The following is a 22,469-nucleotide window of genomic DNA, read 5'->3' as shown; positions in this document are numbered from 1 at the left end:
GTTGCTTCTTGGTTGCTTCTTGGAAATAATGCAAGTGGTAGCTTGTAATTGATATTTATTCTCTAGTATATATCCTAGGATTTATTCTTGTTGCCAAATCCTTGGGCAAATCTAGCTAGGCTTCCAAGTTTACAAGCTAACCTAATTAGCTTAGCCATTTAGCTTACTATTCTCTAGCCCTTGGTTGATCATCCTATACCTTAGCCCACTATTTGATAAAGTAACCATGGTTACTTTCCTACCATAGTTAGTTAGTGCGTTACGTTTATTTAATCGTTACGTGTTCGCTCGGTCGCTTAAACATTTTCGTAATACTTTCTTGTAAATGGTTCGCGACGTAATTCCTTTCGTATTTATTCCTTATATTTTGAATTATCATACTTGGATATAAATCCATAGGGTTTTAAATTCGTAATTATATTGTGATTCCCGTAATCCTCGATGATTCGTAAATATGGTCGTTTTTCAAAGTTTGTTTCTTCGAAAATTAATAGCGTTTACATACACTCATTTGGTACGTATAATCATAATATCAACTTCAAATCTCATTTTCTCATGCACAACATAGTGTGGGCTAAAAAGTTTTTCCCGTCTATTAAGGTTACTATTTATTTAGCGTTTTACAAGGTTTCAAAAATTCAAGTTATTATATTACTATCCATAAAGGTTTGTTACTGATGTCAAAAATTTGGGTTCTTACAGAAACACTAGATGAAGTTGAAGAAGAGGAAAAAGAAGTTTTTGAAGAAGTTGAAAAAGTTGAAGAAGAAGTTTTTGTTGCAATGGGAGAACCAATAGCAGAAATGAAAGCGTTGAAGGATTATTCTCAACCAAAGATCAATGACATTCAATCTAGTATTGTCAGGCCAGCTGTTACAGCTAATACCTTTGAAATCAAGCCTGACACGATTCAGATGGTACATAATTCAGTCCACTTTGGGGGTGCTCCAATGGAAGACCCTAATATGGATATTAGGGATTTCATCGAGATCTGCGACACCTTCAAATTCAACAATGTTTCTGAAGATGCTGTGAAACTGAGACTTTTCCCATTTTTTCTGAGAGATAAAGCTAAGAGCTAGTTGCACTCTCTATCACCAGGTTCTATTGCGATATGGGAGGATCTTGCTCATAAATTTCTTACTGAATTCTTCCCTATGGCAAAAGCAGCTGCAATCAGGAATGCTGTTACTCAATTTGCACAGCAGTCGGGAGAATCTTTTTGTGAAGCCTGGGAGCGCTACAAGGAGATGCTTAGGAAGTGTTCTCATCATGGAATGCTTGACTGAATGGTGATAAATTGCTCTTATAATGGTTTGGGAACACAGTCAAGACCTATGCTCGATGCAACATCAGGTGGAGCTTTATGGGCTGAGAGCTATGAGGAAGCTTATGAGCTAATTTAGATGATGGCCGGTGTTATTCCCTTAACAATATGACAAGAATTACAGAAGGGGGGTTGAATGGAATTCTTGAAACTTTTTCTTGAAATAAAATGTTCTAACTCAAATATAATATAAGTGTATTGATTAGCACAATGCGGAATAAAACTTAAGTGAATCAAAATATAGTAATTAAAAACAAGAGTCTTTAAAAACTTTATGGTGGATTTGAATGATTCCACCAGAGATATATATTATATATCGAGAGAACCCTGTGTGCAAAATTCTTACAGCTGCTTACAAATATTGAACTGCTGAGAATACAGAGAAATGCTAAGAATTCTGCTTACAAATGTTTCTCTTGTTGTCTCTCAGTTACTTGTTTCTATTTGCTACTTCTTGGTTTATATATCACCAAGATTACAAAGTAATAAGACAAGATAATAAAAACAAAAATTATCTAATCTATTACAATGCTACTTCATTACTCTATTACAGCATCTTTAAATATCTTTATAATAGCATGGAAATGGCAATGCTTCTTTGTTCTCAAAAACCCAGTTGAATAGGCTACCACATTCCATTTGCATCCACTCGACGCATGTGACTGTGTTGTCACTGTCAACTGATGTTTGAATTCTTCATCCGTCGGGTTCATGATCATCCGTCGAGATATTGATCATCCGTCGGGTTGTCTATTAGATCATTCGTCGACTTTATTGTGGGTTATCCGTCGGGTAGCAAACTGGCACTTGACTTCATTTCACTTATGCAAAATTACAAGACATCATCTATGTACAATTAATCAACCTATTCTGCATGTCTAGTTAAAGTCAACATGACTTGAATACTACTTACAGAATCTACACAATGGTGAATGCAGAAATGTGCTACAGACTTATTGTTACATAAGCTACTCACTCAATGGATAATAAGACATCATCCGTCGGGACTATAATGAGTCATCCGTCGGGACTATAAATCTTATCCGTCGAGTGCTACATTATTTCACTAAGTAAAATCTAGTAAGGTGTTTTGTTCAAGTAATCATCAAGTACACAACATATACACAATAATCTCCCCCAATTTATGTCTACTGGAATTGTAGCCATAAATTAAGAGATACTTGATGATAACAAAACACCCTAAATATACAGCTTTAAAGAATAGTAGATAATACTGAAAAGTGCTTCAATTAATAAAATGTACAAAGTTTTGCTCACAGTCTTTTTCAAGATGCTCCTCTAGGCTGAGCAAATTTATCTAGTTTCTTGAAGGTCTGGATCTTCTTCCAAGCTTTCTGTTATTTTCATCAATCTGATTTTGGAGCTGCCTGTGGAATTCCAGTTCATCAGATTCTGAGAGATTTAGCTTTCCTTGCATTTCCAAGAGAGTCTCATTGCTGGAGATGTTCAATTGGTCTTCTAATCTGAAGAATCTTCTCACACCTTTGTCATCTATGAACTCCATCAGCCAGTAGGGCCTTAGATGCACTCTTCTCCCCGTGTATGGGATGATTAGAGTCTTTGGGAGTGCATCTTTAGCTCTAACACTCCTTAGTTCTTCAATCTTCTTCAATACTAGTCTTCTTGCAGTGATATTGAACCCAAAGTTCTTCTTGAAGGATGAATAAACTTTAATCAGTACAGCTTGGCTCTCTTGAAGAATCCCGTGAAGTGGCCACTGAATCTCCTTTCCTCCTTTGTACTTGAACACTAACCTTTCAGGTAGGTTCCTGTATGTATGAATACCTCTTACTTCATCTAGTTCATCCAGATAGAGATTTAGATCAAAAAATTCTTTGATGTCACACAAGTACAGATAGTCTCCCCTATTGACTTTGGGCTGAGCTTTGACTATAAATTTGGATTTGAGAAGTGACAGCTTCACTTTCTTGACTGCTCCTGACTTTGTCCTTTTTGGCTTGCTAAGGATTGGTAGATTGAAGTCTGGAATTAGTATGTTCTCCCATTCTATTGGCTCATCCTTGGGCACAATAGGTTTACCATGAATATTCCTGTAGGGTTCCACCACCCTTATGTCTTCAATTACCACAGAGGGCTTTGATGCTTGAGTTATAGCTGGTGTGGATTCCTTAGGAAATTGATCTTCCAATTCCTTGTCAACAATATCCAGTTTCCATTTAGTTCTTTTAGCCAATGCTTTCTTTCTTGGAGATTTCTTCCGTTCTTCAACTTGCTTCCTTGATTCAGTAGCTTCAGATGGTTGAGAGGGAATTTGTTGTGATGAATTTACAGCATGTAGCTTGGCCAAGATAGCAATCTGCTCTTTCTTCTGTTTAGCCTTTTTAGCATCTAGAGCAGCCTGCTTCTTTTCCTGCTTCAATCTAGCTTTTTCTTCTCTCTTTGCTTGAGCAAATTGAGGGTGTCCAGCCACCACACATATTTCTTTCCCATTTTTGAAAATCTTAGCAATCCTCCATTTAGAAGCTGAATCAGCTGGATCTTTATAGAAGGCAATTGATCTTGATAGAAGCTTCTTCTCATCAGGCTTGGGTGTCTCATACACAGTGTCCAAGGGGTTCTTCAAAGATGATTTTGAGTAGTTTGCCCTTGGTTTAAGAATCATTTCAGCCTTTGGAGACTTGATGCAGGAAGATTGTCCTCTTTCCAGATAGTTCATACTCATCTCATTCACACTAATTTGCTTAACTTGAGAGTGATGGATGGCTGACTTAACTGGCTCCTTGACAAGTTCAAACTTTTTCTGTATCTCCTCATCAATCTTCTCCCAGTTGACCAAACTCAACTTTTCCTTCTCAGCAACTTTCAAGTTGGCTGCTGCTGCTTGAATCAGATCTATACCATCTGTGACTGGTGGCTTTGAGATAGTAAGCGAAGGCACAATTACTTTACTGATTTGTATCTGAATCTTCTCCCCCTCACTTTGTCCTTTCTCCCCCTTTTTGTTATCATCAAGTTGAGTTGTGGAGGGGGTTTGAGCTGCCACCAGTTTTTGAAGTAGATCAGTCTGTTGGGCTTGATGGAGATGAATGGCAGTCAAAGATGCTTCCATAGCTGACACTCTTATTTCCAAGGCTTCTATCTTGGTTGCAAGATCAGAATTTTTCCTTAATTTCCTCTTGATGTCAATCATTGCAGTGTCTGGAAGTTTAGAGTCTATTTTATCTGAAATCTCCTCAATATCACCCTTCATGGTGTTCACATCTCTAGCATGCTGGAAGCCCTGGATTTGCAGAAGTTGCAGGGAGGCTAGATGTGCCCAAAGGAGCTTCTTGGTGCTAGAATTGGTAGTGGTTTGAAGAGCAGTGTGAGTTTGATTAATTAACTGGATCAGGCTTGTCTTGAAGTAATGCTCATCACAGTGCTTTGAGAATGCCCATGATGGAATACCTGACCTTGAGCTTGAGTCTACTTCTCCCCCTATGTCCATTGCTTCATCTTCACTATTCCCACTCCCATTTCCAAAGAAATCAGCTGAACCTCTAGTCTCATAGTCCACATCACCAGCTGTAGAAGGCAAAGCTGTGATGGCATCCTTAGCCCTTTGCATAGACTGGGTGGTATGCACCAAATTGAGCATCCTTTCTGCATTGTCATTGCCCTGTTCAGCTAGATTTGATAAGCTAGAACAGGGTGAGTAAATGCCTCAGCATCAAGAGAAGTAGAATCTATAACAACTTTAGGATGCTAAGATAGTCCTTCCCTGTCTGCATCCTGGACATTCATTGACTCACTAGCAATGACATCCATCCTTATTGCTCCAGTACCTGCATTTCTCTCATTTTCTCTCTTTTGTTGCATCAGGGTCTCACCCTGGCTCCCCACCCTCACACCCTCACCTTTACCTACTAAGGTGGGACTCCTGTCACTCCCTTTTTCCAATCCTGAAGAAATGGATTGCAGATTTTCACTCATTTCCTCTCCTTTTTCCTAGGAGCAACCCAGACTCTCACTCAAAACACTCTTCTCTCTCAATCCTAAGAGTGACTGTACAACCACTAAATCTTCTGCACTTGAAAGAATTGAAGTTTGAAGCTGTGCAGAGATACTCGACGGATGAGTGATATCCATCGAGTGAGTGGTTTTGCTATCCGACGGATAACTGCTGTTAGGCTTATCCGTCGGGATACAATCACTACTCGACGGATGGGCAATATTCGTCGAGAGAGTAGAAATGAATGAGCTGGGAATAGAAACTATTGTTAACTCTGTGCTGACTGAAGATATTTTAGGCACATATGACACAACAGTTCCTGAAAGAATTGGTAAGTGAGCCAACAAATCATCTAAAAGATGATGCTCACTTGCACTAGATTTTGGCTTCCCCAACAGAGTCAAAGAAGGGAAATCAGGAATTTATGTGTTTATCATATCCACATCCAGAGAATTTGTTGGTGAGTATGGTGTTTGAGGTGCTTCTATAACTAGAGATTTTGGCCGTGACTCCACATTTATTGGAGCCACATAAAGCTGAATTTGTGAAGGTGCAGTGACTGTGTCGTCTTTAGCACCAGTTTGCACAGTGTGTGTACCCTGTGCATCCCCAAAGGTTTTTGATTTCTTATTTCTGGCATAAGTTTGGGGTGAGCTTGTGTCCCCAACCCTCTTGGCCTGTGCTCTTGGTTGAGAACTTTGTTCAATAGCTACATCCTTTTGGGAGGATGCAGCTAGAAATGAGCTTTTGTCCTTTTTAAGCACTGCAATTTGTTGGGAAACTGCAGTGTGGCTAGGCTATGATTCACTCAACTCTCCAACCTTATTCTTGGGGTTTCTTTTATGTTCACCCCTTCCATCACCTAACTTACCCTCCTTCACACTCCCCTCTTTGGGTTTTGTGGATTTTGCAACTGGCATCTTTTGGGAGATACCAGAAGGGGCTTTCTTTGATTTGGATTTTGAGATAATAGTAGGTTTGGCAGCTTTGGTAGGCAACTGTTTGGTCATTGGTACATTTGCCATAGCTACTCTTGAACTCAAAGAAATTGTGGAGGTTGGAATAGTTGTAGGGATGGATGAACTTACCTCACTTACCTGAGGTGCCTGCATTACAGGAAAGTAGAACATTGGCACATCCTTGTGATGATTGGCCCTGTTCAAATCTGCAATGAGCCTTCTGTCTTGAACCCAACAATCTAGTTTATTGTTAGGGTTCTCAAGCACAATCTCTTCACAGAGGTGGTTAGCTAATAACATAAGAAATCCAGCATAATACACATTTTTACCTCTTTTATTTAACTCCCCTAATTTAAAACCTAACTCAAACAAGATAAGATCACTGAAATTATAAAATTTATCTGTAACTAGCATGTATAACATGTTAAGCATGGAAATATTCACTGAATCAAAATTACTGATCTTTCCTGAGAAAACCTTTGTAACTACATCACACAAGAAACTCCACTCTTTCCTAAGACCCATTCTCCTAATATCACTCAGTTTAGAAGTAGGAAGTGCATAGTGCATGGAATTGAGCATATTGACTATATCAGTGTCAGTGTGTGGTGAAGTCACATTGTTATCAGGAATTTTGAAACATGCTTTTATCACATCACTATTTATACAGAATTCTTTACCTTTAATGGTTAGAGTGATGATCTTATCTGTAGAGTTATAGGTAGCAGTGGTCTACATCTCTTCAACAACTTCACAGAAGATTGTGGGTGATTCCAGCATGACATAATTGAGCTCGCAATTCTTCACAATGTCCATCATCTTGTGATAGTCATCCGATTGCTGAATACCCTTGTTCACTAATACAGTGAAATTTTTCTTCTCATAAATGAACCCAGTTTAAGACATAATCTTTACAACATGTGCCATTGTTAGAGAGTAAGAGCTTGGAGAGAAAGAGAGTAAGTGCTTTGAGAGAGAATGAAATTAGAGCAGTTGAATTGAGAATGATAAAAGAAAAGCAATTGCAATGAAATAAGCTTTTATACTATCTCAAAAATAACTGATAAAAATAATAAAGTAAAGTAACCAATAGAAATTGCCTAAAATAGCCGTTTAAAAATAAACTGTAAAAATTCCACCCATTATCCGTCGTGTTATGCTTACAAACTGTAAGTATACTCGATGGATAATGTACATGGAATTAACGGCTGAGATTAAGACAATTCGACGGATGAGGATAAACTGTTATCCGTCGAGACATAAAATAATCCAGAAATATAATTGATTTTTTTTAGCAAATAATATATCGACGGATGATCAAACTCGATGGATAAAGATCATCCGTCAAGATGTAAATTTTGACTTAGCCAAAATTTCATCCATGACTGAAAGATCAATTAAATTTCTGGCTGCATACCAACTTATAAATAACTCAGATAGATTTAAGAGTAATTAAGCATACCTAACTCACTTACCAACCTTGAAAAGGTGGATTCATCCAGTGGCTTGGTAAAGATATCTGTAAGCTGCTTCTCACTTGGAACAAAATGAAGTTCCACAGTACCATTCATTACATGCTCCCTTATGAAATGGTACTTGATATCTATGTGCTTTGTCCTTGAATGTTGTACTGGATTTTCAGTGATGGCAATTGCACTTGTGTTATCACATAAAATAGGAATCCTCTCAACTTGCAAACCATAGTCTAGCAATTAATTTCTCATCCATAAAATCTGTGCACAGCAGCTGCCAGCAGCAATATATTCAGCTTCAGCTGTAGAAGTAGAAACTGAATTTTGCTTTTTACTGAACCAGGACACAAGCTTATTTCCTAGGAATTGATAGGTTCCTGTTGTACTTTTTCTATCAATTCTACAACCTGCATAATCTGCATCTAAATAACCAGGTGGATCAAAACCAGAATCTCTAGGGTACCAAATGCCAAGTTTTGGTGTCCCCTTGAGATATCTGAAAATTCTCTTAATAGCTATCAAGTGAGATTCTCTAGGATCAGCCTGAAATCTAGCACACAAACATGTAGCAAACATTATATCTGACCTACTAGCTGTTAAGTATAGAAGTGAGCCAACCATGCCTCTATAACTTGAAATATCCACAGACTTTTCAGTAGTGTTTAATTCAAGCTTAGTTGCAGTGGCCATGGGAGTTTTTGCAGATGTGCAATCCATTAGATCAAACTTCTTTAAAAGATCAAAAATATATTTAGTTTGACTAATGAATATTCCATCACTAACTTGCTTAACTTGTAAGCCAAGAAAGTAAGTTAGTTCTCCCATCATACTCATTTCATACTTACTTTGCATCAATTTGGCAAACTTTTTGCAAAGTTTCTCATCTGTAGAGCCAAAAGTAATATCATCTACATAAATTTGAACAAGTATACTAGAGCCATTAACATTTTTGAAAAATAAAATTTTATCTACAATACCTCTTGTGAAGTGATTTTCCAAAAGGAACTTTGATAAAGTGTCATACCAAGCTCTAGGTGCTTGCTTCAGTCCATAAAGTGCTTTCAAAAGATAATAGACATGTTCCGGAAAATTTGGATCTTCAAAACTAGGAGGCTGACTGACATAAACTTCTTCCTCCAAATCTCCATTCAGAAAGGCACTTTTGACATCCATTTGATAGACTTTGAAATTGGCATGGGCTGCATAGGCGAAGAAGATTCTGATGGCTTCAAGTCTTGCAACAGGAGCAAATGTTTCATCAAAATCTATTCCTTCTTGCTAACAATAGCCCTTAGCAACCAATCTAGCTTTGTTCCTGACAAATATGCCATTTTTATCCATCTTGTTTCCGAATACCCACTTGGTGTCTATTGGATTCTTTCCTTTAGGCTTGGGCACCAGCTTCCATACATTATTCATATCAAATTGGTTTAGCTCCTCCTGCATAGCTAAAATCCAATCAGGATCCAACAGAGCTTCTTTTACCTTCTTTGGTTCTTCCTTGGAAAGAAAGCTGCTGTATAGACATTCTTCCTGAGTTGCTCTTCTTGTTTGAACTCTAGAAGAAACATCACCAATGATAAGCTCAAAGGGGTGATCTTTTGTCCATTTCCTTTATTGAGGTATATTAGCTCTAGATGAAGAAACCTCATTGTTGTCTTGATGTGTGATTGAGTTTTGATTGTTAGAAACTCCCCTTGAGTTTGTGGATCTTTGATTTGAGAAAGGGGAACTTTCTATAGGTGATCTATCTTGACTTCCTGCTCCTTTTGATAACCCGACGGATGGTGAATTTTGAGTACCGATGGATGAAGTTGGTTGTCTCCCGACGGATAACACGGATTGCCTCCCGACGGATGAAGCATTATGCAACTCGACAGATGTTGAGTTTTGTGCTTCATTGGTAGTAGATTTATCTGCATTATCCTTAGATACCGTTTTTTGATCACTTTCATCATCACTAACCATCTCCACATTGTCGAATTTGAGGCTCTCATGGTAATCTCCATCTTTCAGTCCTTCAATCTTTTTATCATCAAACACAACATGTATTGATTCCACAACAATGTTGGTTCTTAGATTTTAGACTCTATATGCTTTACCAACAGCATATCCAACAAAAATTCCTTCATCTGCTTTACCATCAAACTTCCCATTTTGATCAGTTTGATTTCTCAGAATATAGCATTTGCAGCCAAAGACATGAAGAAAGTTTAGAGTTGGCTTCTTGTTCTTGAACAATTGATAGGGAGTCATGCATCTTGCTTGATTAACCAGAGAAATATTCTGAGTGTAACATGCAGTATTTACAGCTTCAGCCCAGAAATATGTTGGTAACTTAGATTCTTCAAGCATTGTCCTTGCAGCTTCAATAAGTGATCTGTTCTTCCTTTCCACTACTCCATTCTGTTGTGGAGTCCTTGCTGCTGAAAACTCATGCAGAATCCCATTTTCCTCACAAAATGCTCTCATGACAGAATTCTTGAACTCAGTTCCATTGTCACTCCTGATTCTTCTAACCTTGAAATCAGGACGATTATTGACTTGCCTTATGTGATTGATGATTATTTCACTAGCCTCATCTTTAGACTTTAGAAAATATGTCCAAGAGAACTTTGAGAAATCATCTACAATTACTAGGCAAAATCTTTTCCTTGAGATGGACAATACATTGACTGGTCCAAATAAATCCATGTGAAGCAGTTGCAGAAGCTCTTCAATTGTTGAATTAAGTTTCTTCCTGAATGATGCTTTAATCTGCTTCCCCTTTTGGCAGGCATTACACAGTCCATCCTTAGAAAACTCCACTAGAGGAATGCCTCTGGCTAGTTCTTTATTTACTAGTTCACTCATGGTCTTGAAGTTTAAATGGGATAGCTTCTTGTGCCACAGCCAACTTTCATCCTGACTTGCTTTACTGAGAAGACAAGTTACAGATTCTGCATTAGATGAGTTGAAATCAGCTAGGTGCATATTTCCTTTTCTCACACCAGTGAGAACCACTTTGTTGCTTCTTTTATTAGTCACAACACAGGCTTCTGAGTTGAAGGTTACTGAATTGCCTTTATCACAAAGCTGGCTGATACTCACCATCCACTAAAGCAACCTCCTCAATGATGACATTGTCCTTTGAAATCAAGCCATATCCCACAGTATAACCCTTGTTGTCATCTCCAAAAGTAATACTTGGGCCAACTCTCTCCTTAAACTCTGTGAGCAGGGTAGAATCACCAGTCATGTGTCTTGAACAACCACTATCCAAGTACCAAAGATTCTTTCTGTTTCCCTGCACACATCAAAATCAAATCAAGTTGATTTTGGCACCCAAGTTTCCTTGGGTCCTGCCTTGTTAGCTTTCCTTTTTTGTTTCTTAGGCTTTATCTCATTTGACTTGGGAATTTCAGATTCATCCTTAGTCATTTGAGTTGGGCCTTTGAAACCATTCATTGCAACAGAATTATCATGCATATTATGAATAATAGGAAATGGCATGCTGTGTGTAAACATGTTATTCCAGTGAGGCATGTTAAATGGCATTTGTGGCATACTATATGCAGCATAATAAGGATTAGGTGCAAATGGCATATTAGCAAACTGTGCATTCATGTTCTGTGTAGACATAGCATTAACAGGCATGGGAGGCATGGTATTCATGATAGGAAATTGAGGTTACACAGACATGGAAGTAGGCATGGAAGATTTGCAATTAACAGACAGATGATTTACACTACCACACTTGACACAGATTTTTCTAGGAGCATATTTCTCAGGTGTCTAGTTATTGTGTTTGTTAATCCCTACTTTACCATTCCTATTATTTTTCCTTTTAGTCTCTGTTTTTACCTCAATCTTTTCAAGTCTGTCACTTAACTGTTTGACAGTCATGTGACCAATATTAGCATTTTTCCCTTTCTTAACTTGACTCGACTCTCCTGAAACAAAGTTCTTGGAAACAGACCCATACTTCTCATTCAGTTTAACTAGTTTGGCTTTACTGATGGGCTTGCTCACAGCCGACGGATGATGATTTTCATCATTCGACGGATAACACTTTTTGTTATCCGACGGATGATCCTCATCATCCGTCGAGTCTACATCTGTTAGCAGTCCATCTACCAAATTAGGTTCTAGTTTCTCTTTGTTCTTTTTCCAGGCTTCATCACAGAAAGACTCGATTCCTTGAACTTTGGTGATTTGAGCATGGACATCCCTGGATGTTTTCCATGCCTTAATCACCTCTTATTCACGCTCGAGCTGCTTCTTCAAAATTTCTTCCTTTTTCAAGGACTCAGTTAATTCCTCCTTGGTAATCTTACACTCAATTTTTAATTTCTCAAAGTCAATAAACTGAGACTCAAGCACATTATTCCTCTCACTCAAAAACAAATTGTTTTCTTTGATTTTAGCATTTTCTTTAGTAAGAGACTTAAGTGTAACACGCAAATGATATAACTCTGTAGACATGTCATTAATGGCATCATTACACTCAGCTTTAGATAAATGTGCGAGGTTTGTAGTAATTACCTGATTGCTTGAGGAACTTGTTTCTGTCTCATCAGACTTGGCCATTAGGGCTAGATTGACATAGCTGACATCTTCATCTTCATCCAGACTATCTGCTGCCCAATCATTTTCTTATGTAATAAAAGCCCTTTCCTTTTGCTTGAGTAGATCAAAGTATTTTTGCTTATAATCCACAGACTCAAACTTTTTCTTACTGGAATCTGACTTCCTACAGTCACTGGAAAAATGCCCTGCCAAGCCACATTTGAAACATTTGAATTTTGATTTATCCACCATGTTTCTATTTGGCTTGGCTACTCCAAAGTTCTTCTTGAACTTGAGCTGGGCAAATCTCCTGGAAAGAAATGCTAGGTGCTCATCAATGTCCTCCATGTCATCTTGGCTCAATGAATCTTCACTTTCTACTGCAAGCCCCTTACCCTTGTTCTCATAGACTCTTGAAGTTGATTCAACAGCTTCCATCTTCACTTCCTTCTCCTTTTCCAACTCAGCAACTAGTGCAATGGATCCTCCTTTCTTCTTTCCTCTCTCCATCCTTTCATCCTGCTCTATTTCAAGCTCATAGGTTTTCAGGATGCCATACAGTCTCTCTAAAGTAAACTCCTTATAATCTTGTGAGTTTCTTAATGAGACTGTCATTGGTTTCCATTCCTTTGGAAGAGATCTAAGGAATTTCAGATCGGAATCTTTAGTTTTATAGACCCTTCCATGCAACTTTAGAGCATTTAGTAGTTTCTGAAACCTACTAAAGATGTCAGTGAGAGACTCACTTTCTTCATTATGGAAATGCTCATATTGCTGAATCAGGAGCTACATCTTGTTTTCTCTAACTTGCTCAGTGCCATCACAGATGATCTGTATTGTATCCCAAATTTCCTTGGCAGTTTTATAGTTGATAATGTTGTCAAACATATCTCCATCAACTCCATTAAACAGGATATTCATGGCCTTTTTATCCTTCCTGACTTATTCAATGTCAGGATCAGACCATTCATGCCTTGGCTTGGGGACTGATGGCTCGTTTCCTGTTGCAGCTCTCATTGGAACATGAGGGCCTCTTTCTATGCAGTCCACATAGGCCTCATCTTGAGAAAGCATATGAAGATGCATCTTTACCTTCCAATGATGGTAATTATCTTTATCCAGAAAAGGATCCTTGACTCCAACATCCTTCTTGTTCATCTTGCTGAATTGTTTTGATCTTTAAACTCTTTGTAAGTTAAGAGCTTGCTCTGATACTAATTGTTAGTCCCTTAACAATATGACAAAAATTACAGAAGGGGGGTTGAATGGAATTCTTGAAATAAAATGTTCTAACTCAAATATAAATATAAGTGTATTGATTAGCACAATGCGGAATAAAACTTAAGTGAATCAAAACACAAGTAATCAAAAATAAGAGTCTTTAAAAACTTTCTGGTGGATTTGAATGATTCCACCAGAGATATATATTACTCCCTCCATCCCTTTCAATTGTTTACGTATTTTAGAGAGTGTCCGACACGCATTTCAAGGTGCATATAATGTATAGTTATGTAATTTTTTTTATAATTTTATTTTTCTGAATAAAAATTAAAACATTCAACTTTTATTCAGAAAAAGAAAATTATAAAATAGGTTACATAACTATACTTTTTATGGACCTTAAAATGCGTGCCAGACACTTTCTCAGAAATGTAAATAATTGGAAGGGACTGAGGGAGTATATATCGAGAGAACCCTGTGTGCAAAAATGCTCACAGCTGCTTACAAATATTGAACTGCCGAGGATACAGAGAAATGCTAAGAATTCTGCTTACAAATGTTTCTCTTGTTGTCTCTGATATACTTGTTTCTATTTGCTACTTCTTGGTTTATATATTACCAAGATTACAAAGTAATAAGACAAGATAATAAAAAAAAAAACTATCTAATCTATTATAATGCTACTTCATTACTCTATTCCAGCATCTTTGAATATCCTCATAATAGCATGGAAATGACAATGCTTCTTTGTTCTCGAAAACCCAGTTGAATAGGCTACCACATTCCATTTTCATCCACTCGACGCACGTGATTGTGTTGTCACTGTCAACTGATGTTTGAATTCTTCATCCATCGGGTTCATGATCATCCGTCGAGATATTGATCATCCGTCGGGTTGTCTATTTGATCATCCGTCCACTTCATTCTAGGTTATCCGTCGGGTAGCAAACTGGCACTTGACTTCATTTCACTTATGCAGAATTACAAGACATCATCTATGTACAATTAATCAACCTATTCTGCATATCTAGTTAAATTCAACATGACTTGAATACTACTTATAGAATCTACACAATGGTGAATACAGAAATGTGCTACAGACTTATTGTTACATAAGCTACTCACTCGATGGATAATAAGACATCATCCGTCGGGACTATAATGAGTCATCCGTCAGGACTATAAATCTTATTCGTCGAGTGCTACATTATTTCACTAAGTAAAATCTACTAAGGTGTTTTGTTCAAGTAATCATCAAGTACACAACATATACATAATAGCTGGTAATGAATATTAGAATCCAACTTAGAGACTACCACACGGCAAGGTAGCAGGAATTCTGGAGGTGGATACAACTACAGCTATAGCGGCTCAGCTAAAGGCGTTAACTATGAAAGTGGATTCTCTGGCTAACTATGGTGTTCATCTAGATAACTAGTGTGTGTGAGCTTTGTGCAGGTTCGCATGCGACGGAACAATGTGCTATATCTAGTGAATCAGCTCAGTTTGTGAGCAACTTTCAGAGGTCACAGCAACCAGTTTTTGCCAATTATCATCCTAACAACCGCAACCATTCTAACTTCAGCTGGAGCAATAATCAGGGTGGTATACAACAACCTTACCAGCAGTTTGGAAACAAGCCTTTCAATCCTCCTGGTTTTCAGCAATAATTTGCACCAAGGCAACAATTTCAGCCACATGGAATGCTTTTATTCCCTAACAATACAACAATAATTACAGAAGGGGGTTTGAATATAAATTTGGCTTCTTTTTGAGATTTTTATAACAGTTCTAACTCAATAATATATAAGTGTTTGATTTGCAAAGTGCGGAATGAAAGAATTATATAAATCAAAACACAAGTAATAAAAACACAAGTCTTTAAAACTTTCTGGTGGATTTGAATGTATCCACCAGATATATATATATATATATATATATATATCGAGAGAACCCTGTGAAGCTTGAATAGCTCTCAGCTGCTGTTACAAGTGAACAAACAAACTACAAGAAATTCTTAATAGTTACAGCTTTTTCTATTTCTCTTTTAAAATGTGTTTGCTTAGTTGTTTGTTCTACTAGCTACACTTGGTTTATATATCACCAAGTTTACATGGTAATAAGACGGGATAATAAAACAAAACCTATCAAGTCTAACTCCATGCTGCTTCACTACTCCATTCCAGCATCTTTGAAAATCTTCATAACTTGCATGGAAATGGTAATGCTTCTTTGTTCTCATTTTCCTGCTAAACAGGCTGCCACATGATTCCTTTTGCAAACACTCGACGCATGTGACTGTGTTGTCACTGTCAACAGATATTTGAATTTATCATCCGTCGGGTACATGCTTGTTATCCGCCGGGTAGCTTTGTTGATCATCCGTCGAGTAGCTTTGTTGATCATCCGTTGGGTAGCTGTTTGACACTTGACTCCATTTTATTTATGAAAAATTACAAGACATCTTATATTTACAATTAATCAACCTATTCTGCATATCTACTAGTAGTCAACATGACTCATATGCTACTACATAATCTACATAAGCTACTCACCCGGTGGATATCAATTAGTCATCCGTAGGGACTATATTGAATCATCCATCCGGACTATAATTAATCATCCGTCGGGTGCTACAAAATTCACTTAGTTAAATATACTTAGATGTTTTATTTAGCTCATCATCAAGTACACAATATATTCCTAACAATCTCCCCCAATTTATGTCTACTGGAATTGTAGCCATAAATTAAGAGAAACTTGATGATAACAAAACATCCTAAAATACAGATTGAAAAATAGTAGATAAAACTGATAAGTGCTACAATTTACTGAAAATTGAACAATGCAAAGTACACAAATAAATTTCTCATAATAATTATCAAAGTGCTCCTCTAGTCTGAGCAGATAGATCTATTTCCTTGATTGTCTGGATTTCTTTCCAAGCATTCTGTTGTTTTCTTCAATTTGATTCTGGAGTTGTCTGTGGAATTCAAGTTCATCATCTTTTGAGAGATTTAGCATTTCCTGCATTTCCAAAAGAGTCTCATTGCTAGAGATACTCAATTGGTCCTCCAATCTGAAGAATCTTTCAACTCCTTTTTCATCCCTGAATTCCATCAGCCAATAGGGCCTTAGATGCACTCTCTTTCCTGTAAAGGGAATAGATTGAGTTTTTGGAAGTGCATCTTTGGCTCTAGTACTCCTCAGCTCCTCAATCTTCTTTAGAACTAGTCTTCTTGCTGTCACATTGTACCCAAAGTTCTTTTTGAATGAAGAGTAGACCTTTATCAAAAAAGATTGGCTTTCTAGAAGAATCCTGTGAAGTGGCCATATGATCTCTCTTCATCCCTTATATTTGAATACCAGCCTTTCAGGGAGATGTATGTGAGCATCAATTCCTCTAACTTCTTCCAATTTATTTAAGTAAAGGTTTATGTCAGAAAACTCCTTGATGTCACAGATATACAACATGTCTCCCTTGTTGACTGTAGATTTGGCTTTGATTGGTGTCTTGGATCTGAGAATCACTGGATTCACTTTCTTGCTAGCTCTTATCTTTGTCTTATTTGTCTTAAAGATGGGTAAATTTAGCTCATGAATTGGCAAACTATCCTAGTCTACTGGCTCATCCTTAGGAACAATTGGTTCATCATGAATATTTCTTGTTGGATCAACCACTTTGAATTCTTCAAATACCACTGAGGGTTTTGATGTCTGAGTTGTAGTTGTAGGCTTTTTGGGAATTTGGTCTTCCTTTTCCCCATTATTAAAGTTCAATTTCCTCTTGGAATGGAGTTTGTATCTGAATCTTCTTTTCTGCTGTGGTTCTTCTTGCACTTTCAGATCCTTAGGTTCAACAATTACAGTTGGTTGTACAGGAATTTCTGTTGTGGTTTTTACAGCTTGAAGCTTGGCCAAGATAACAGCTTGCTTCTTCTTTTGTTTAAGCTTTTTAGCATCCAAAGTAACTTGCTTCTTTTCTTGCCTGATTCTCTCTTTCTCTTCCTTCTTAGCTTCCACAAACATGGGGTGTCCAACCACCACACAAATTTCCTTACCATTTCTGTAAATCTTTGCTAATCTTCTTTTTAGTACTGAATCAGTTGGATCTTTGTAGAAGGCAATTGACCTAGCCAACAACTTCTTCTCATCAGGCCTAGCTGTCTCATACACGGTAAATATAGGATTTTTGTCTGAAAACTTTGAATAGTTTCTTTTAGGCTTCATGATGAAATCTGCTTTTCGAGATTTGATGCAAGATGTTTGGCCTTTTTCCAGATAATTCATACTCACTTCATTCACATAAATGTTCTTCACTTTAGAGTGATCAGTGAATGTTTTGTCTGGCTTCTGAAATGGCCCAATTTTTTTTTGAATATCTGCATCTATCTTTCTCCATTTTTCTTTTAGTTTCTTCTCTAAAGCTGTAATATCAAGCATCTTAGGATTTGACTTTGACTCAAGCTTTTCAGCTGCTATTTGGATTAGATCAATGCTATCCAATACTGGTGGCTTTGTGAAAGAAATTGTTGACATAATTACTTTGCTGACTTGTATGTTTAGTTGTAGCTCCCCCTTAGTTGAGCCTTTCTCCCCCTCCCCCTTACTTGAGCTTTTCTCACCCTTTTTGTTATCATCAAGTAGAGTGGATGAGGAAGATTGTGCAACCATTAGTTTTTGTAGCAGTTGAGTTTATTGAGCTTGATGTAGATGTATAGCTGTCAAAGAAGCTTCTATTGTAGTCATTTTGGTATCTAAGGAATCTATCTTTGTGGCAAGATCAGAATTCTTCCTGAGTTGTCTCTTAATATCAAGCATTGTAGCTTCTGGAAGTTTAGAATCCAACTTTTCAGAAATGTCCTTTTTCATTTGATCAATCTCAGTCTTGATAGAAGTGACATCCTGATTGTGTTGAAAACCTTGGATTTGTTGTAACTGCAGAGAGGCCAGGTGTGCTTGTAGGAGCTTCTTGGTGCTGACATTTGTTGTGGATTGAAGAGCAGAGTGTGTCTGGCTTATAAGTTGAATGAGGGTGGTCTTGAAATAGTTTTCATCATATTTCTTTGAAAATACCCAAGAAGGCATACCAGATCTGGAACTAGGGCCTACTTCTCCCCCTATGTCCAGTGACCCCTCTTCACTTTCATCACCAAAGAAATCAGCAGATTCCCCAGTCCCATAGTCAACATCATCATCAACTCTAGGTGGCATAGCTGTGATGACATCCTTAGCTCTTTGCATTGACTGGGTGGTGTACACCAAGTTCAGTATTTTTTCTGCATTTTCGTTGCCCTATCCAGCCAAAATTTGATATGCTGGAACAGGATGAGTAAATTTATGTAGATTATATGTTTGCATCATTGGCATTCATTAAATCACTAGCAATGATATCCAACCTCATTCCTCCTGTACCTCCATTTCTCTCAATTTCTCTCTCTCTCTTTTTGCATCAAGGGCTCCCCACCCTCACACCCTCATCTTCACCATCTAAGGTGGGACTCCTCTCACTCACTTTTTCCAGTTTTGAAGAAATGGACTGCATTTGTTCACTCCTTTTCTCTCCTTTTTCCTGGGAGCAACCCATACTCTCACTCAAATCACTCTCTTCCCTCAGTTCTAAGAGTGATTGCACTACTACTAAGTCTTCTGCACTTGTAAGAATTGAAGAAATTTAAAGTTGTGTAGAGACACCCGACAGATGATGAATATCCATCGGGTTAGTAGTATAGCTATCCGACGGATGACTGTTGTCAGGCTTATCTGTCGGATACAATCACTACTCAATGAATGATGAATATCCATCGGGATAGTAGAAATGAAAGAGTTTGGAGTGGAGACTATTGTAGACTCTGTGTAGATTGATGAAAATTTTGGCACAGATGTCTCAACAGTCTTAGAAAGGAATGGTAAATGAGCCAACAAATCATCTAAGAGATGATGCTCACTTACTTGGATTTTTGGCTTCTCCAAGAGAGTTAAAGATGGAGAATTTGGAAGTGCTGTATTGATCATCTCAACATCCAGTGAGTGTGTGGGAGAATTTGGTGTATCAGGTGCTTCAATTATGAGAGATTTTGGTTGTGACTCCACATTTATTGGAGTCACATCAACCTGACTTTGAGAAGGTGCAGTGACTGGGTCTTTAGCACCAGTTTGCACTAAGTGTGTGCCCTGTGCATCCCCAAGGGTTTTTGATTTCTTCTTTCTGGTATAAGTTTGGGGTGAGCTTGTTTCCCTTACCCTCTTGGCATGTGCTCTTGGCTGAGAGCTTTGTTCAATAGTCACATCCTTTTGGGAGGATGCAACTAGTAATGAGCTTAAATCCTTTTTAAGCACTGCAGTTTGTTGAGAAACTGCAGTGTGGCTAGGCTGGGAAACACTCACCTCTCCAACCTTATTCTTAGGTCTTCTTTGATTTTCACCCTATCCCTCACCTTTCTTACCCTCCTTCACACTCCCCTCTTTAGGTTTAGTGGATTTTACAACTGATTTCTTTTGAAAGAAATCAGAGGGGGCTTTCTTAGCTTTGGATTTTGGAATTTTAGTTTTGACAGCTTGGGTAGGCATCTGTTTGGTCATTGACATAGATGCCATAGCTACACTGGAAGGCGAAGAAATGTATGAGGTTAGAAGAGTAGAGACAGTAGATATTACCTCACTTACCTGAGGTCCCTCCATTACTGGAAAATAGAATAAGGGTACCTCATTGTGATGATTTGCTCTATAAATATCTGCAATTATTCTTCTTTCTTGAACCCAATAATTCAGCTTGTTGGTTGGGTTCTCAATTACAATATTCTCAATAAGATGGTTAGCAAGCATCATAAAGAATCTAGCATAATAAACACTTTTACCTCTCTTATTAAGTTCTCCTAACTTAAAGCCCAACTCAAACAAAACCAAGTCACTGAAATTAAAGTACTTATTAGTAACTAGCATGTAAAGCATGTTGAGCATGGATATATTGATAGAATCAAAGTTGCTAACCTTACAAGAAAACACTTTAGTTACCACATCACACAGATAACTCCATTCTTTCCTAAGACCCAACATTCTAATTTCACTTAACTTAGAGGTAGTGAGTGCATAGCCCATATAGTTAAGCATGTTAACAATATCAGTGTCTGTGTGCGAAGCAATTATGGTATTATAAGGAATCCTAAAGCATGCTTTGACAATATCACTATTTATGGAAAATTACTTACCTTTTAGAGTGAAAGAGATAGTTTTGTCTGTTGAGTTGTACACTGCAGTTGTCCACATCTCCTCTACAACCTCACAGTAAATGGTGGGTGATTCCAGCATGGCATAGTTGAGTTTGCAGTTCTTCACAAAATCCATCATTTTGTGGTAGTCACCAGACTGTTGAATCTCCTTGTTTACTAAAGCTGAGAAGTTATTTTTCTCATAGATGTAACCGGTTTGAGACATGATTTTCACTACAGGTGCCATTGCTAAAGATTTGAAAGTTTGCAGAAAGAGAGAGTTTGCTTTTAAGAAGAAAGAAATTAGAGCAATTGAATCTTGAGAATGATAAAAGAAAAGAATGAAAAAGAATTTAACTTTTATACTATCTCAGGGATAAACTGACAAAAAAAATAATAAAGTGAAATAAAGGACCAACAAAAATTTCCCAAAATAGCCATTTAAAAATGAATAAACTGTAAAAATTCCATCACTTATCTGTCTTGTCATGCTTATAAGCTGTAAGTATACTCAATGGATGATGTTCAGAGAATTAACGGCTAGGATCGAGATAATTTGACGGATTAAGATAAAACAGTTATCCGTCGAGTTATAAAATATTCCAGAAAAATAATTGATTTTTATTGATAAATTGTATCTTGATGGATGATCAAACTCGATGGATAATGATCATCCGTCGGGATGTAAATTTTGACTTAGCCAAAATTTCATCCAGAACAGAAAAATCAATTAAATTTCTGGCTACATAAAAACTTGCAAAATATCTGAAATGATTCAAGAATAATTGAGCATACCTAACTCACTTACCAACCTTGAAAAGGTGGATTCATCAAGTGGTTTGGTAAATATATCTGCAAGCTACTTTTTACTTGGAACAAAATGCAGTTCCACAGTACCATTCATCACATGTTCCTTTATGAAGTGGTACTTGATGTCTATGTGCTTTGTTCTTGAATGCTGTACTGGATTTTCAGTGATGGCAATTGCACTGTGTTATCACAGAAAATAGGAATCCTATCCACTTGTAGACCATAGTCCAACAATTAGTTTTTCATCCATAAAATCTGTGTACAGCAACTAGCAGTAGCAATATATTCATCTTTAGCTGTAGAAGTAGAAACTTAATTTTGCTTTTTACTGAACTAGGACACAAGCTTGTTCCCTAGAAATTGACAGGTTCATGTTGTACTTTTTCTGTCTATTTTACAACCTGCATAATCTGCATCTGAATAACCACTTAGATCAAAACCAGAATCTCTAGGGTACCAAATGCCAAGTTTTGATGTTCCCTTGAGATATCTGAAAATTCTCTTATTAGCTACTAAATGAGATTCTCTAGGATCAGCCTGAAATCTAGCACAAAGACAAGTAGCAAACATTATATCTGGCCTACTAGCTGTTAAGTACAGAAGTGAGCCAACCATGCCCCTATAACTTGAAATATCCACAGACTTTTCAGTAGTGTTTAATTCAAGCTTAGTTGTAGTGGCCCTGGGAGTTTTTACAGATGTGCAATCCATTAGATCAAACTTCTTTAAAAGCTCATGAATGTATTTAGTTTGACTAATGAATATTCCATCACTAACTTGCAAACCAAGAAAGTAAGTTAGTTCTCCCATCATGCTCATTTCATACTTACTTTGCATCAATTTGGCAAACTTTTTGCAAAGTTTTTCATCTGTAGAGCCAAATATAATATCATCTACATAAATTTGAACAAGTATACTAGAGCCATTAACATTTCTAAAGAATAAAGTTTT

General features: G+C 37.3%; 1 non-coding gene across 1 annotated transcript; it reads right to left on the bottom strand.

Moving 5' to 3' along the window:
- Positions 1-1,172: 1,172 nt before the first annotated feature.
- LOC141723061 (small nucleolar RNA R71) lies at positions 1,173-1,279 on the bottom strand. The gene has a single exon (XR_012576054.1). It is a non-coding gene; the product is annotated as a small nucleolar RNA R71 (small nucleolar RNA).
- Between the last annotated feature and the right edge of the window lie 21,190 nt (positions 1,280-22,469).

This window comes from Apium graveolens, chromosome 4 (assembly GCF_009905375.1).
Source record: "Apium graveolens cultivar Ventura chromosome 4, ASM990537v1, whole genome shotgun sequence".
Taxonomy (NCBI): domain Eukaryota; kingdom Viridiplantae; phylum Streptophyta; class Magnoliopsida; order Apiales; family Apiaceae; genus Apium; species Apium graveolens.
Note: the sequence above shows the minus strand (reverse complement) of the source record. Positions and strands in the feature narration are given on the sequence as shown.